We start from the raw sequence: 20,067 nt of genomic DNA, 5'->3' as shown, positions 1-20,067 counted from the left end.
ATGTTTGTGTTGACCTCTGATCTAAGGGCATTCCTGAAAAGATAGAAAAGAAGAATAGTTAAAGGCAAAAGTAATGAGTGTTATCTATGTTTGCACTCCGACACATAAGTCAGAATAAGTGAGGTCAAAAGGAAAGTAGTATGAGAAATTAAGGGTAGATTGAACTTGCCTTAATGATACTTAGATATTCATATTTATAGATAATAGATAGGAGACCATCGGGGGACAATAACGACATGACCGAGTTAATGTGGCACTGAGTCTGTTAGGTCAATCTGACATGTCAAATGGGCACAAATGTCAAAATTATTCCTAATTGTTTATTAAAGGCTCTTAATGAGGAAAAAAATCATTTTACCTTTTTGACCATCAAATGCCCTCAACAGATTTTTTTTTTTTCATTTTTCTTAAAAAACCTCTATATATTGCTGTCATGATAGACGATTATATATTTTAAGTTACATATTTTACTCTAACGTATGCGTATAAACAAAATAAGGACATGACATCAATTGCACTTACTATTGAGATCAAATAAGTTATTTTAAAATTTTTTGACAGCTTCCGATTACAAAGATTCAATTATAATCTCCCTTGTAACACGCATATAATTTTTTTGTAATTAAGGTTCATAAATATTAAATTTTAATAATTAAAATTAAAAATACCAAAATTGGTTATTGATGAAGAAATATTATTTGAAAGAGAATCTTGAATAGTTTTGATTGTCGTAATTGTTTTCAAGACCTTTTCGAAAACCAAAATAATATATGAGAGAGAGAGGGCAGATATGTAATGTAAGGTGGTTGGAGATTGAGACGGGAGTGGTAAAAGATGTTATGCTTGTCGGTCTTTTACCAGCAAAATATGGCCGGTTTACATGTGAAACTTGTGTGGTTGAGTGTCCAAAAGCTCCTGATAAGTTATCCCATTCCCATGGAGATACACATGCTTCTTAACCTCGGCAACTGTTTGCCCTCCACGTGCCGTGCGGTATTTCTTTTGGTTTTATCATTTGTGATTCCTTGCATTACTTCACGTTATTAATGAAAAAGACATAAAAGAAAGCGATGAGAAATACTTCCCTTTCATTATTAATTACATACGAAGGTCATCACAATCAAAATTTGAATAATATCGGGGAATTAGAGGTTTAAAATCTATATTCACTGATTTTTCTTAGAACAAATTCCGATGAAATATCCATTATTAAAAAGAAATTTACCTTACTTGGTATAATCTAAGTAATGTATGGTAACAGTAATATAATTTATTAATAAAATATTAAATTTTTAATTTTAGTTATTAGTATTTAATTTTTTATTACCTTAAAGGAAAAAAAAAAATAAAGTATTGAACCTATGACAATGTCAAGGATTCAAAATTTTCCAACAGTTAAAAACCAGGAGTTTTCATATACCAAAAAAAAAAAATTTTGAACTTAGTTATGAATTTTTTTTTATAAAAGAAATTATAATTTGAGGATAAAAAATTTTTAAAAAAATTATAAATATTAAGATTTGAATCCTAACTGTATTGAATATCACTTTTTAAAGATAATTATATGAAATAATTAACTTAAATTTTAAATTCGAATAATGATGACTTTTGTCACTATATTTAATTTGGGTTAATATTGAATTTTGTCACTGTTTTAATCTTATTGAAATTTGCTATTGTACCAATGTCATTGAATTTCACCATTGTACTTTTGATTTTTTTTTATGACATGAAATAATGAAAATGAAAAAATTTACCATTTCCATTAATAAAGCATTTTGTGAAATATTTTGATTTTTTTTTTCCAAAAAAATCGACAATATTTACCATTTTCACTTCTAATCCATTGTACAGTGACAAAATTCATTTTTATCCCCATAATCTATAATTAAGATATGTTAGTATTCTTTTATATTCAATGATGCATGAATACGACAAATGTCACAACATCAAATTTTCTTTGGAGAAATAATAGACTGGTCGCATCTGTCAGCACCTTATCACATCCAGCCGAAATTGCAATAGCCCTATCAGTCAACAATAAATTGCATTGTTTATCAAGTCCAACTGATTTAACATAAAAAAAATAAATAAATAAAGTGAACAGGATTTAAATGAGATATCAATAAAAAAATAAATCCTCATATAAATCTGATTAAAATTAACCTCAAAGTTAGAGTCTTAAGTTCCAATGGTAGGATGCCACCCCCAAATGGTAATTACTTTAATGTAATACTACTCTCCATCTGAAATTAAATGTTTACGTTTTATGGGATTGTTATCTAATTTCCTTTTTTTTTTTAATTTTAAACCCATCAAATAGCACTCTCAATGAATTCCTTGGGTTCTAACTTCAATGTTGTCACGTTACCCAAGAAAATCAAGCAGAGGATAGCTATAATGAAAATGAAATGTGAATACACTTGCAAATATATATATATATATATATATATAAAAGAAATTTTTTTTAATTTTATTTGGAAATATGCATCACATGGGTCAATAATCAACAAACATTAATAATATAGGGACCTACAACGAAAATTCAGGCTATGCTCGTTATCATTGACAATTTCACATGCCTTTACAAAGTAATCTAGCCAAGCAATCATGGTTTGCTGTTTAAGGTTTCAATTTTCATAAACAAAACAATTCAAATGTATATATGACAATAACTTTTATTATCTCTTCCGACTTGCACTCGAAAATTTGGTTAAGTAGTTTTGGTAGGAATGCTAATTTTTTTCTTTTGCCATTAACTAAAATCTCAAAAGATTTAATAGTAGATTTTTTTTTTTTGAATTGGGAAAATATTGTTTGATGGATAATATGTTGATAGTTTACAATGTGATATATCTCATATTGAGTAGAAAAATAATTTATATGTAGTTTAAAAGAGATTGCTTATGTTATTTAAGTAATTGAGATAAGTGTTAGAGTTGATCAAATCATTTGATCTTGCTAAAAGTTTTTCTAGTGGGTTAAACAATTTTAAAAATCAAAGATAAGCACTTAGGGCACTTGAGCTTATTTAGTAAATAAATTTAATTTTTAAATTTTTTATTATTTTTTATTTTTAAAATATTACTAATTTTGAATAAATTTATTTAAACAAATAAAGACATAATGGTCCGAATGATCCGAATAAACATATCTAAACAACAAAATATAATTGTTTAAATAAAATTTATTTAAACAAAAAAACATGACTGTATAAAATGCCATGACTTTTTAAAATTAGCTTGATGGGTGACTGTTCATTTATTATAAATAGATATTTCTACCTGACTAACTTTACTACTTCTAATTTAGAAAGTTTTTTAAGGTTTTGTTGTATCATATAAGCATAATTGCCTTTAAAATAGTATTCTTCATGTCTCAAAGCCATATTTCTTCTTTCTTATTATTTATGTTTTCTTAAATTTTCTAACAATTTAAAGGTAATTATGGATATTACATTTATTGTTGTCTCTATTGCTGCTATGGATTTGAAATTAAGCATGAAGGTTCATTTTCAAAATCAAGATATAATCAAACTTGATCATTTTAATGGATTAAACCATACTAGGTGGAAGGACAAAATGATTTTTCTGTTGATGCATTAAAGATGTTTTATGTATGTAAAGAAGATGAACTAGTCTATCAAGGTTATATTTTGAATTCATTATCTGATCGTCTATATGACCTATACAAAAATATGAAAATACCAAAAGAGATATAAGCTACTTTTGAACACAAATACATGAAAAAAAATGTACTGATAAGTTTCTAGCTTTGAAATACTTTGAATTTTCAATAACTAATGATAAACCAATCATGGATCAAGTGCACGAGTTACAAATTCTAGTTTCTAAGTTAAGTGTGCTAGAAATTAAGGTTCCTAATTCACTTTAAGTTGGAGCTATTTTGTTAAAACTTTCTCCTTTTTGGAATGGATATGGAAGAAAGTTTTGTATTCAACAGATACTTTCATTATTGAAAAATTTTAAACTCATACACAGATTGAAGTAAAAAATCATGCAAGAGATGCACTCTTTCTTAGAGGTTCCAATATGAATTATGTGAGTGGATAAAATTTTGAAAAACTCACAAGTCTTCTAGGAAATTTCAAAACAATTTTAAAGTCAAGAAGAATTGATTTAAGAAATCCAAATTTAACAAGAATAAAATGTGTTTCCATTGTAGAAAGAAAGGTCATTTGATTAAAGATTACAGATTTAAAAATGCTAGAATTAAGATTGGTTCTAGTTCTGAAAACAAGGCAAATCTGGTTGAGAAAAAAATTAATGAACATGTTGCAATGGTGACTGACATGCAAATTGGAATGATCATCGAAGTTCATATGGCTACTACAAATAAGTCATTTGATTGGTGGCTAGATTCTAGTGCAATAATTCATGTTTGCGACAACAAAGAGCAATTCAAGACTTATGAAGAATGCAAGAGACCAATAAACATCCTTATGAAAAATCATGTTCTTACCAATATGATTGAAAAAGGAACGGTTGAATTGAAATTCACCTCAGGACAAAAACTAACTTTACTTAATGTTTTTCATGTTCCTGAGATTAGAAAGAACCTTGTATCTACAAATTTAATATGTAAGAAAGGCTTTAAGATTGTACTAGAGTCTGATAAACTTATAGTGTCCAAAAATCGTGTATTCATTGGAAAAAGGGTATTCTAATGATGGTATGTTTAAACTAAGAATTGATGAAATAAATTATGTTTCTACGTATATTGTTAAGCATTCTTCTTCTTTATGGCATGCTAGATTAGGACATTTAAATTATCAATATATGAAGCATATGACCAAGCATGGTTATATAACATACTAAAAAAATTATGACATTAAATGTAAAATCTGTGTCAAAGCAAAAATGACTAAGAAACTTTTTCCTAAAGTTGAAAGAAATACAAAATTGTTAGAACTCATACATTCTGATATTTGTGAGTTAAATAATTTACTAACAATGGGAGAAAAAAGGTATTTTATAACATTTATAGATGATAGTTCTCGTTATACTTTTGTGTATGTAATGGGAACAAAGATGAAGCTTTTGACAAATTTAAAGAATAAAAATCAGTTGTTGAAAATCAAAATGAGAGGAAAATCAAAATTCTTTGAATTGATAGGGGTGACGAATATTTTTTAGATTCATTTTCTTTTTTTTTTTTGTGAAGATAATGAAATTATTCATCAAAAGATAACCCCTTATGCACCTCAACAAAATGGTTTAGCTGAAAGAAAAAACAAAACCTTTGTTGATATGATAAATAGTATATTGTTAAATGCTAAATTACCTCTAAATCTTTGGGGAGAAGCACTTTTAATAGCATGCCATATACATAATAGAGTTCTTTCAAAGAAATTCTTAAGGATACCATATGAACTTTAGAATCAAGGTTGAAAACCAAATTTGGATTATTTTAAAGTGTAGGGGTGCATTGCCTTTTATAATATACCTCATCTTCATAAATCAAAATTAGAACCTAGATGTATTGAAAGTATTTTTTTTTTTGTTATGCATAGAATTCAAAAGCATATAGTCTTCTTGATTTAAATACTAACATAATTATTAAATCTATTCATGTAGAATTTTTAAAAAATAAGTTTATATGTGATACTGAAATTGATATGGAGAAACAAATTGAAATGATTTCTACAATTGAAAATAAAAGAAAAGAAAGTAATAATTTTATTAAACTTAGAAGGAGGATAAAAACTAGAAAAGAGAATCTTTTACCTTCTGATTTTGTTTCTCTAGATTCTATAGTATTCCTAGTAGAAGAAAATAGAATCAAAATGCTTAATAAAACACCCATTCCATTAAATGTGAAAATGCTAAAACATTTAATGAAGCTATGACTTCAAGAGATATTGCTTTTTGGAAATAGTCTATCTATGATGAAATGGACTCAATCATGTCCAATAATACATGGGTCTTAATAGATTTACCTCCAGGTTCTAAACCTATAAGATGTAAATGGGTGTTTAAAAAGAAATATAATACAGATGCTTCTGTACAAACCTTTAAAGCAAGATTAGTTGCAAAAGGTTTTAAACAAAATGAAAGCATATATCATTTTGATACATATGCTCCAATAGCTAGAATAACATCCATTAGAATTCTTATACTTTGGATTCCATTTATAAATTACATGTGCATCTAATGGATGTTAAGACAGCCTTTTTAAATGGTGACTTAAAGGAAGACGTATACATTGAACAACCAAAAGGTTTTATTTTTCCAAGTAATGAGAATAAAATTTGTAAATCAATTAAGTCACTTTATGGGCTAAAGCAAGCTCCTAAACAATGACATGAAAAGTTTAATTCAACCATTGTAGCCAATGGTTTTAAACATAATGGAACGGATAAGTGCATTTACTCAAAATTTACTAAAAAATATGGAGTTATAATATGTCTCTAAGTGGATGATATGTTAATTTTTAGTACTAATATGATTGGCAAAAATGAAACCAAAAGGTATCTTATTTCTAATTTCAAAATGAAAGATTTAAATGAAGTTGATACCATTTTGGAAATTAAAGTTAAGAGATATAACAAGGGTTTCCTACTTAATCAAGGTAATTATATTAAGAAACTACTTAATAAGTTTAAGTATCTTAATATAAAAGAAGCCAATACTCCATATGATACAAGTATAAAATTAACAAAAAATCAAGGTTATGTAATTGCGTAACTTGAATATGCTTGTGCTATTGAAAGTGTTATGTATGCTATGCATTATATTAGTCTAGATATAGCTTTTGTTGTTTGTAAGTTATTAAGATATACAAATAAGCCTAGTATAAGTCACTGGAAAGTCATAAGAAAAGTTCTAGGTTATCTTAAAAAAACTAAAGATTTTGGCTTATTTTATTTTGAATATCCAATTGTTCTAGAAGGATATTCCAATGCAAGTAGGATCACTAGTATAAGTGATAATAAATTCACTTCAGGATGGATGTTTACTCTTAAAGGTGGTGTAATTAGTTGGGCATACAAGAAACAAACTTGCATTTCACATTCAACTAGGGAGTCTGAATTTATAGCTTTAGTTGCAACATGCAAGGAAGCTAAATGGCTAAAAAATTTATTAATGGATATAGAGTTATGGCCACAACCAATGACAACCATTTCTTTATATTGTGATAGTGAAAATACTATGTCTAGAGCTTATAGTAAAATTTATAATGAAAAATCTAGACATATTAGTCTAAGACATGATTATATCAAAAAATTAATAAAAAATGGGGTAATTAACATAATATATGTTAAATCTGCTAACAACTTAGCAGATCTTCTTACCAAGGCTTTACCTAGAAATTTGGTAAGAAGCACCACAAATGGAATGGGTTTAAAAATCCTTTTAGACATCAATAATGGGAACCTAACTTTGAATTAGTAACCTCTAATTACAAAGTTTAATAGGTAACAACAAGTTATTGTTATGTGTTTATAAACACTAGTAACCCCATTCTAAATATTTGGAATACTAGTGTAAGCCATTGCGTAAAATAGAGGATGAGATTAAACTCTTAATGGAGTTTATAATTAAATGTCTATGGCAATGGAGAAATAAACAAAAAACTCCATTTATATAAACATAGAAGTGATGCCACTTCAACTAGAAAATTAAAAACTTTCTTGTAAATGTTTATGAAAGATAAGCACATGGCCATAATAGTGCTAAAGCAGTTATAAACCTCTGACAAAATATTAAATAAGTATTATGTATGTTATATCTTTAATTTTAGTACTAGGAGTTAAAGTTTAATCTATAGACACCATTAACTTTGTTAAAATTCTAAGGTATATACACTAATTGAAGGTTTAAATCGAAAGATACCTTTTTGTATTCATAATATTTATTTGTGTGAAAGGTTAAAGATTAAGCACCAACATTCCAAACTAGTAGGGGATTGTTAGTCGTTTAGAATGTGGTGTATCCCACATTGAGTAGAAAGATCATTTATATGTAGTTTAAAAGAAATTACTTATGTTATTTAAGTAATTGAGCTTAGTGTTAGAGTAGGCCAAGTCTTTTGGGCTTGCTAGGAGTTTTCCTAGTAAGTCAGACAATTTTAAAAGTAAAAAATAGGCACTTGGGCTTGTTTAGTAAATAGATTTAATTTCTAAATCTTTTATTTTTTTTATTTTTGGAATATTACTAATTTTAAATAAACATATTTGAATAGAGAAAAACATGATAGTCTGAATGATCCATATAAACATATTTGAACAAGAAAACAAAACTGTTTAAATAAAGTTTATTTAAACAAGAAAACATGACTATATAGAATACCATGACTTTTTGAATTAGCTTGATTGGTGACTATTCATTTATTATAAATAGATCTTTCTGCCTGACCAATTTTATTACTTTTGATTTAAAGAGTTTTTTAAGGCTTTGTTGTATCCTATAAGCATAATTACCTTTAAGATAATGTTCTTCACGCCTCAAAGCTATATTTCTTCTTTCTTATTATTTCTATTTTCTTAAATTTTCTAACGTAATAATATTTGGAAGACAAAAATTTTAAAAGAAATTTTTAGTGAGCAAGCTAATAAATTTATAAATAGAGAAGAGTCTAAAGTGAGGTACAAGAGAAATATGTGGAGATAATGGTAGGTTTTACAAGGAAGACACTTTATGGGAATAAAAGACATTCAACGTTTTCATTTGTGTATATTTAAATGTTTGATGGGTAGAAAGTTTATGAAACTAAATGAGAATTAAAGTGCATATAAGTGTGCAGATGTTTGATTTGAACTTAGTCAATGTTTGTTTGATTTGAAATTTATTGTTAGATTTGTAAGATTGGGATTTTGATTTGTTAGTGTTTGAATATTGATGATTTGTTCAATATGTGTAGACATTTAATTTTGCTTGGATTTATCAAAACAGATCATAAATTGCATTCCACTTTGATGCGTCAAATTCAAACTTATTAGGGCATTTTTTATCATATGTATTATTTAAGTTCAATTATTATATATATTATTTTATTTAGTTAAATTAAAGTGAAAAAAAGTCAAAAAAAAGGGGGAAGAAATTCTTATGGACGATAGGAGCAAAAGTCCAAGCTCTAACCTTTTGCCACCCAATTTTGTCAACCATCCCCCAAAAGTCTTTTTGAAATCCCAAATTTTATGGGATTAAACCTGAGATTAGCTCCTTAAATGGAGCGTGAATTCACAAATGGAAAGGGGTTTTGAGAAGCAAGAATAGTTGAGCAAAATCCCTATCTCTAGACTACTACTACCATTGATTTATAGATCCTCTTACCATTGCCCAAATCAACCAAGCCATCCATTTCCCAAGCTTGATCACCATCTTCATCCCAACTCTTCCACAAACCATTCTCCCACCACTATGATCACATCACCACCACCATAAAAAAAACAAAAACCATCCTATCACACTGCCTAGTGGAGAATCCCATTCCCATCCAGCAACCAACACCACCAACAATGCTTAAATCACCCCTCACCCTCCCTTAGCCACCAAATAGCCACCATCACAAAGCCAACCAAAGCTACCTTATAACCAAACCCACCCACAGCCATAAAAAAAAAATAAAACAAGAAAACAAATAAAAAATAACCTTAAGCCAAAACCCAAAAGAACAAAAAAAAATCCTAGCCTACTAGAAAACACAGACCCAAACGAAATAAAAAAAATCACAGCCTTTGGATTGGGGACTCAATGCCAAAATAACCATAAAAAAAATAACAAAAAATTTTTTACCATAGACTTTATAGGCACATCTAGGAAACTTGGGAAAGTTTTTGGTGAAAAGAAGGTCAAAATGATGTAGAGGAGATCAAAAGAAGTTTTGTAGTGTTTTTTTGGGTGAAACCAACCATCAGAAATAGCGGTCGACAACAAAAGAGTGGAGGCTGGCACAATGGCTAGTTGTCAAAATTTGGAAAAGGTGGTGGTCGATTATTTTTTATTTTTTATTTGTTTTAAAAAGAGAGAATCAAGAGAAAAATGAAATAAAAATTTTTTTTCCTTTTATAGTATTGCAAAAAAAACCAAAAAATCAAAAATCAAAACGACATCATTTTACCCCAAAGGATCTATGCGTGGACTCGAATTTGACTGAGATCTATGCAACCCGACCCGCTACCCACTTCTCCTTCAGCTAATGATCGGTCCTGAACCGATTCGATCTAATTTGAACCGCCTATCATAACATATAGATCCATAAATCTATAATTAGACTTAGCAAAAAGAGTCACTACCAATCTTTTATTAAGGTGTGATTGGCCATTTAATGAATTTATTCTTTTAAAGAGCTTCTAAGCTTGACTAAAGGTCTCTAAAATATAAGTTCTGGTCTATTAATCAAAATAGGGTTTAAAAGTTCGGTTACATATGGAGAAAGCTATAGCACCCCTACATGTCCATCTAAAGGACTGTACTATTTTATTTTAAATTATCCTAAGGTTTTGATTCTAATAGTATTAAATTTAATATTGAAAATAATTCTAAAGATTGCTCTATCAATCTAGAAGAATTCTTAAAACTACTTCCTCACCTTAAAAGTATTCAAGAATCCCATTTGTTTTCTTGAAAAGACTTCATCGTCTCAAAAAGTTTAATCAATTTTATTTTTATTAAAATTTTGTTTTATTGAAAATACATCTAATTCTTCCACCATTTGGGCTAAAATTATAAATATTTTCTCACCTAGAAATATCTTAGACAATCATCCATTTATGATTACTAAAAATCTCATCCTCAGAATTTATTTTTATTTCTATTTCTAAATTTTTCACCATTTAGGTCTATTTAAAAAATTTTCCTACTAATTTCATTTCTAAATTTTCCACTATTTGGGTTAAATTTAAAATCTAAATTCTTGTTAGTTTCTTAATCCTTGGAAAGAAAATAATATGACAATTATTTTTTAAAATTTCATTTAAATTTTTTCACAATTTAGGTTGAGTTTAAAGAAATTTCTCACCTAGAGATTTTTTAAAAAATTTACCATTTGAAATTTCTAAGATTCTCATCCTTAGATAATTGTCAAATATTTTTTCCCACATTTTTAAGTCATATTTTTTTATAATGTTATTATTTTTAATTATTATTTGGACAAGAATACAATTACATTTATTGAAATTTCATACCATTTGGGTAAAATTTAGAGAATTTCCTCACCTAGAGATTTCTTAGAAAATTTGCCATTTAAAATTTCTAAGAATTTCATCATTAGGCAATTAGTATTTTAATTCCAAAATTTTATTAAATTTGTTTTTTTAAAAAAAAAATTAAAAAAAATTATTAATTATTATTATTATTGAAACTTTATCTAAATTTTCCTTTGTTTAGGACAAATTAAGAAAACATTTTCACCTAGGAATTTTATAGAAATTAACTTTTTGCAATTTCTTAAAATTCAATCATTGGATAATTATTATTTATTCTCAAAAAAATTATTAATGTTTTATTTTGTTCTATTTTTTAAATTTTCTTCTCTAATTTTTCCTAAAATTTAATTATGTAAAAATACTTTAGAAATAAATAAACAAAATCAATAAATAAATAAATAATTAATTAATTACCAAAACAGGAACTGACTCAATTGGTGTGTGTGGCTCTATTGCAAGCAGAAAACTAGTTGGAAAAGCTTGAGAAGCAGCTCAACTCGACTTAAGTGTGGGTTGTTGGATTCTAAAATTGATCGTCGAAATCTAGGTAATTACATTGGAATTTTACGCTCAATTGTTATCAAACTCTTACTCTCACTTTTTCCTCTATTTTTCTTTTCAATTGCACTCTGATTGTTGTCCTTGTATTCTAAGATTTAAAAGTCTATTCATCGGGTACAATAAGGAGAATTTCATATTGATTCCAACTCCAAAAATTAAGATTATCATGCAAAAATAAAATTTATCTTTGAAAGTTTAACTTCAAACTTAATCATGATAAAACTACATTATCACCAACCACTCCTTTTTAATTTATGACCAGTCATTCTTTTTTTCAATTATCTATCTTTTTTTTGAAATATCCAAATACATTTAAAAATAGATAAATATAAAGAAATACAATTAAAGATAAAACAACAAATAAACAAGATAAAATAAGTAATAAAATAAAATAAAAAGGATAAAAAAATATATAGGTAAATAAAGTAAAAGTACAATTTTGACAATTAGGCCTGGATCAAGTGGCCTCGAAATTAAATCAAGCCTAGTTGATTTAGACCCCGGACTAAATTGGGTGTCTATAAATACCCCTTTTTGACATTTTTGTGCAATAAGAATTGGGCAAAGATATAGGCATCTATTATGTCCAAGTACAGCTTAACAACAATTACAAAATTTCAGAATTTCAAAGATTCACAATTTGAAATATTCAAGAACTTCGCAATTTGACAATTAATAATGCAAGTTGAAACTCAAAGATTCACAATTTAAGTTCAAAGAATGACTACCTCGAAATTCAAAGGTTCGCAATTCAAAGATTCACAAGGTTCAATTTTGCATGAATTTGTTTCGTAAGGATTTTCAAGTTCGTAAGGATTTTCAAATTCGCAAGAATTTAATTCGTAAAATTTTAGATTTGCAAAGATTTCGGGCTTGCAAGAATTTAATGCTCAAGGATTTCAGGTTCGTAAAGATTTTCAGATTCGCAAGAATTTGAATATCAAAATTTCAGTTTCGTAAGGTTTTTCAGGTTAGCAAGATTTTCTAATTTTATAAGAATTCAGATTCGCAAGATTTCAAATTCGTAAAATTTTAGATTCGCAAGAATTTGATTCTCAAAATTTCAATTTCAAAAGGAATTAGATTCACAAGAATTTGATTCGTAAAATTTTAGATTCACAAGATTTTCAGTTTCACAAGAGTTTAGATTTTCAAGAACTTAGATTCACAAGAACTCAGATTCATAAAATTTTAGATTCCCAAGAACTTTGATTCACAAGATTTTAAGATTCACATTTGAGAGATTCATATCCAAAGTTCAATTCAAGGATTTGCATCAAAATTGCAAGGCTCACATCCAACATTTAAAGATTCATATTCAAAGTCTAGAAATTCACACCCAAAAGTTAAAGATTGTTTTTTTTTTTTTAACTTTAGGCATTTGCTTCCAAGATTTTAAAGATTCTTATTCAAAAATTTTAGTGCTTCACATTCGATATTCCTTATTTAAAAACTTCAAGATTTCATCCAAATTTTCAAGGCTTTTCAATCAAGTTCAAATATTCACATTTGATAAATTTTAGAGTTTCACATCTAAATTCAAAGGTTTTCATTCAATAAATTTAGGGGTTCACATCCAAAATTTTAAAGCCTTTCATTCAAAAACTTTTGGTGATTCACATCCGATACTTCAAAGATTTGAATTAAAAAAACTTTAGAGATTCACACAAATTCTCAAAATTTCCATTTAAAACTTAAAGACAAAAATTCTCATTCAAAGATTCTCATCATTTTTAACATTAAAAATGCTCCTTTAAAGGGCTCCACAACTTTAAAATTCTAAATGTTTTTATTATTTCCATTCAAAGATTCCCAACCTTATCTTAAAAAGCTTTCCTCAAAAAATTTAAAATTTCTTATCATGAAAATTTTCAATCTTTCATCAAAGTCAAAATTTTGTATATAAAGAATGTTATGATAATGATGCAAAAGTTTTCTTAATGATGCAAATGTAATAGTCTAGATTTTCACAACAATGTAGGTGCCATATTCTAATCAAGATTCAAATGTTCACTACATGAGACAAATGCATAGCCAACCAAGATTCAAATATTCACCAAATTATATACAAGTATTGCTCAAACAACAATGTAAACACAATGCATGTAATGCAGATGTCACTAACATTAATGTCATGAAATTCTAATTAATTGTTGTAATATGGTTCTTAAGACTACCATCTCATAGTTTTCCTTTTGAGCTTCTCAGCACTAATAATTTCATAACAAATTTCATCCATAGATCCACATTATTTCCATAATTTGATAACAACTCATAGGTTATGCTGACCAATTCATCACCATATTTATCACTCGGTCACTCTATGTGTCATTTCAAATCATCTTTTCAAGTTTATTCTATCTTTTCATTTTTTTTGCCCCTATCCTCATGGATTTCCTTTAATAGGAATACAATAATCTTTTATGAATATTATCATTCATTAATTATCATTTCAAATCATGACAAATATAATGCAATCATACATTTTATCAATTTATTTTGGGGATGTAAAAAAAAAAAATACAAAGTGAATTGAAAGAAAGGTAATCAATACAAGAACGAGTTTGGTACAAAAATAAATAGGTAAAAGAACAAATTCAAAGCATATCACTAGGGATGGTATTGTCCAAACAATGAATTTTAGACAATTTTTAATATTAATATAGAATTTTTTTTCAAAACCTAATTCCATTGACTTTTGAAATCATTTAAAGCTCATTAAGCTTTGTCTCAGTTTTAGATGATCTTTAGATGTCTTTGATCTTTCATATATTTGACTGTCCTTTCAATTTTCAGCTCAAATATTTTTTTACTCAAATCACCCTTTTGGGCTTTTAATTTTAGTTGTTTTTTTCTCTTCTTTTACATTTTTTCCATTTCTCATTTTTAACTTTTTTATTTTTCATTTATTTTTTATCTTTTCATCTATTATTGATATCTTTCACATATCAATCTCTAAAACATAAGAACATAACATGATTCCATTGTTCCATCATAAGCATGCCTTAGCCCAATATATGATCATTCAATTCGAGCATTCACATTTGATCAAAATAGACTTTTAAGGGTTGTAATGTAGGCTATGGTGAGAGGTCATGAAAGAAATGGATAAAATAGGCTCAAAATATATATTTAAAAAGCTCAAACCAAAGGATCATTTTTATCATGTGATGTAACTTGGCATTTTACCTTATTCCACATCATTTCACTACTTTTTTCCTTTTTTCATTCATCTTATTCCTCATAAAATAACTCTCATTACTTTGTCCTAACTCATTTATGGCATTCTTTTTTTTTAAGGGTTTATTCTTTTCTTTCTTTCTTTTTTTTTTTACTTTTTATCTTTGAGGTCTTTTGTGATCTTTTGCTTCTTTCCTTTCTTAAATAAGTTTTTCCTAAAATTTGTTCCTTAGTATAAAAGGTGATCCTTGGCTAGATTTCTTTTAGAAAAAAAAATAATAAGCTCAAAATGGGTAATAATGGATGGTTTTATGAATGGTAAAAAAAATAGCCATTCATAATCTCAAACATGAATGCTTTTTTTGAAGATCATCTATTGAAAAAAGATAAACTCATGGATCATTATAAAGGACTGCATATCTTCAAGATATATCTATTTCATATCTATTAACAGTTTGCTTCTTTTGCTCAAATAGTCTTCACAGATTGAACTTTATCAATGTGAATGAGTTTCTAAAATTAAATCTTAGAATTATTGTTATCATTGTCTAAACATTCATCATTTGGAATTTGAGAATGAGAATAAAAAGACATGAAAAAAACAAAGCATGGAATAATGGTTTGAATGAAAGAGGAAATGTAATTAAATGCATCAACTTGCCTTTTATTAAAATGATAAAAAAATGATATCTTATTCCATAAAAAAAATCCTAACATTACTTTGAAAGAAGTCCCAAAATGACAAGTAACTTTCAACCATCCTTAACATCCTTGTCCTTTTAAAAATTATATCCTATATGATCAAGCAAATAGTTTTTATTGACATCTGGCCCTCTTGATTTGTTGAAGCTCATCAAGCCTTTCTAAATCAAATTTTGTACCTTGTGTTTAAAAGTAAGGTAAGTTTTAATAGAATAAGCCACATTCCCATTATGGTAATCACATGTAGTATTGGCATCATACAATTTGGGATAAGGTGACTTCAATGGTTCTAGAATAACTATAGATACCAAATTATTCTTGACCACTTCTGAGAATATCTCAATGTAAGTCATAGAATAGGATCAATGTAAGCTCTTTTTTGGTTATTTCATGATCTTCTCAAACCACTCACTTGGTTGTTAGGCCTAGAAGCTAATGTAGTGATATGACTAAACTCATATACAGGTATTTGAAAGGCTATTTGATAGGTTGGTAGGTAAACTAATTGTGGATATGGTTGGTAAAGGGCCTACATAATACCATTAACTATGAGGTAGTAAACAGGATGAACAAGTAGTGGATATAAAGTATAGCTTTTAAATTGTTGCCTATTGAAATTCACAGCTTGAGCTTCAATTTTTTTCTTTTTAGGTAACCTTCTTTTCTTGATGGTTTTTTCTTTTTGAAGCTTGCCACTAGTGATAGCATTTTCAATAATTTTTTTTGAAATCACTATATCAATGAAGTTTTTCATTACATTCCCTATCATCTTTTTGTAGTAAGAAAATTTTAAAATACTTAAAAATAGCACTATAGTCTTTTTCTCAGTCAAAGTTGATTAAACTTAAGTAGCTATGTCCCTTCACTTTTGGGATACTCCTTAAATGATTTAGTCACCTTCTTCTTCATATTTTACAAAAAAAGGCAATCAAGAGCTAGATCTATTATATGTTGGTACTGACTGATAAAGTCGCGAACCATCTTGCTTCATAAGTGAATACGAGTCCTATCTAGCTAGACATACCTTTTTGTAGTAGAGCTAGTAAAGCTATCTTAGAATAAAAGTATTAGCAACTTTTCATTATTAACATAGGCAATCATTTTTTAATAGTACATGGTAATGTGGGTCATTAGACACCACTTTGTACCATCATATTTTTTGAACTCTGGTACTTTAAACTTTAAAAGAATAACGATATCTAGGACTAAACAGAGCTCAACAGTATTCACAAAACCATAAAAACTAATTCTTTCCACTACTTGTAACCTTTCTTCTAACAAGTTCATCTTCTATTTAGCTTTTAAGCCCTCTAAAGTCTCTATCACCTTCGATCTCAGCTTCTCTTTCTCTTTTGGATTATTCAAGTTGGGGATTGATATTAATTCTACTATCTTCTCAGTAAATATAAGATTTATATAATTCTGGTATTGCCCTAGATTTGAAGCCAATGGTATTTTGGGGTATGTATACCTTATAAGGTACATGAACTGCTGTAAAGTTGCATCCTGTGTGGATTAGGCTTGATGCGACCCATAATCAGAAAAATAAAGAAGATCAACAATATCCTGTGATGGATGGTTTTGTGGGCTAGCATCTTTTTCTATGACCTTCCTTTTGTTTAACTTGTTTAGGGCTTCTAAAATTTTACTTAACTCTTTCTCAAGTTTTTCTTAGGTCTTCTCTATTTTTTACAGATGATTTACATTTTCCTATTCAATTTGTCTAGCTCAACCTTTGGTATTATACTGATGGTAAATGGGTTGAACTGGGTTTTTAGATGGTGGAGCTATCTTTGAACCTTGTACCATAATTAGCATGTTCATGTTACTAAATATGTATGCAAAGAAGCTTTCAAAATTAACCTAACTTTTTTAAGAATCCTATATAAATGAATGAATGTATTGAATGCTTGACACAACAAACTATGATACATCAACACATTAAAGTATGCACAACAATGTACGAATGAATGTACTAGTGTTTGTCTCATTATGATGCGTGGATGAATACATATTTTAGTAATGTTGGATTAGAATACAATATACAACAACTTAATAATAAATAAGGATCAAATAACATTAGTCATAAATGTGATATGAATAAAGCTCAAAAGGTCCATTCATATGTCCTAACTAGGGTTACATTCTAATAATGCGTAGACATGGCTCTATCCTAAGGTTGACTTTTTATGTTTTACTACATGTGGTTTAGGTTAAATCTAAAGGTTCTAAAATTGTTCTCACATCATTATCCATTATAGACTAGTAAGACACTTCAATCCTCGTCCATCATAGGCTATAAACAGAAATGATTCAATTTGAATGAGAGTATTTCGCTAGCCATTATGGAGATTATCATTTCACGAGAGCATAGGTACTTTACTATCTCCTAAGGAGAACAAAGCCTAAGTATAATACTCATGTGATGCACATGCATGTAATTTATGTGTGAAAGAATATGTATATCTTTATTCGCAATTTTCACAAGTCAAGTCAAAGAATTAAAAACAATAAAAATAAATGCAAACAAAACGATGAATAATTTAAGACCAAGCAAACAAAAAAAAAAGAATAATTCAAAATTAATTAATGGCTTGACTCTCACTGTCCCTAATGCATTCTTCAAACTATCATAACATATAGATTCGTAAATCTATAGCTAAAATTAACAAAAAGAGCCGCCACCAATCTATTATTAAGCTGTGATTGGCCACCCAATGGATTTATCTTTTTAAGGAGCTCCTAAGCTTAACTAAGGGTCCTTAAAGAATAAGTTCTAATCTACTAATCATAACAAGGTTTAAGAGTTCAATTATATATCAGGAATATGATAGCACCCCCACATGCCCATCCAAAGGACGGTACCATTTTATTTTAAATTATCATAAAATCTTGATTTTAATGGTCTTAAATTTAATATTGAAAATAATTCTGAAGATTTTTTCATCAATTTGGTAGAATTCTTAAAAATACTTTCTCATGTCAAGAGTATTTAAGAATCTCATTTGTTTTTTTAAAAAGGTTCCATCATCGGAAATCTTAATCAATTTTATTTTTTATTAATTTTTGTTTTATTGAAAATATATCTAATTCTTCGACTATTTGGGTCAAAATTAAAAAAAATTTCTCACCTAGTAATATCTTAAATAATCATTTATTTGTGATTATTACAAATTTCATCCTCAAAATTTATTTTTTATTTTTACTTCTATTTCTAAATTTTTTACCATTTAGCTCTATTTAGAAAATTTTCTTACAAGCTTCATTTTTAAATTTTCCATCATTTGGGTTAAATTTAGAATCTAAATTCTTATTAGTTTCTTAATCTTTGAAATGAAAATAATATGACAATTATTTTTTGAAGTCTCATTTAAATTCTTCCACCATTTGGGTTGAGTTTAAAGAAATTTCTCACCTAGAGATTTCTTAGAAAATTTACTATTTAAAATTTCTAAGATTCTCATCTTTGGATAATTATCAAATATTTTTTTCCCACATTTTTAAGTTATATTTTTTTATAATTTTATTATTTTTAACTATTATTTGGATAAGAGTACAATTACTTTTATTAAAATTTCATCTAAATTATTTCACTATTTGGGTAAAATTTAAAAAAATTTCTCACCTAGAGATTTTTAAAAAAATTTACCGTTTGAAATTTCTAATAATCTCATCATTGGGTAATAAGTATTTTAATTCCAAAATTTTATTAAATTTATGTTTTTTTATTTTTAAAAAAATTAAAAATAAATATTAATTATTATTATTGAAACTTTATCTAAATTCTCCTCCATTTGGGACAAATTTAGAAAAATTTTTACCTAGGAATTTTATAGAAATTAACCTTTTGCAATTTCTAAAAATTTCATCATTGATAATTATTATTTATTCTAAAAAAAATTATTAATGTTTTATTTTGTTCTATTTTTTAAATTTTTTTCTCCAATTTTTCCTAAAATTTAATCATGTAAAAATACTTTAGAAATAAATAAACAAAATAAATAAAATAAAATAAAATAAATATAGGAATTAGCTTGGCTCTACTAGTGCATGTGGCTCAGCTCTAGGCACAAAACTTGCTAAAAAGGCTTGAGAAATGGCTCGACTCGACTTAGGTGTGGGTTGCTTAATTCTAAGATTGACCATTAGAATCAAGGTAATTATGTCAAAATTTTACGCTCAATTGCTGTCAAAGTCTTGCTCTCACTTTTCCTCTATTTTTCTTTTCAATTGCTCTTTAATTGTTGACCTTTTGTTATATGATTTAAAGATATATTAAGGTACAATAAGGAGAATTTCAAATTGATTCCAACTCTAAAAATTAGGATTGTAATGAAAAAATAAAATTTATCTTTAAAAGGTTTAACTTCAAATTTAATCATGATAAAACTATATTATCACCAGCCACTCTTTTTTAATTTATGGTCATTCATTCTTTTTTTTCAATTATCCTT

Source organism: Durio zibethinus, chromosome 22 (genome assembly GCF_047325235.1).
Source record: "Durio zibethinus cultivar Kanyao isolate XHJ-2024 chromosome 22, ASM4732523v1, whole genome shotgun sequence".
Classification (NCBI taxonomy): domain Eukaryota; kingdom Viridiplantae; phylum Streptophyta; class Magnoliopsida; order Malvales; family Malvaceae; genus Durio; species Durio zibethinus.
Note: the sequence above shows the minus strand (reverse complement) of the source record.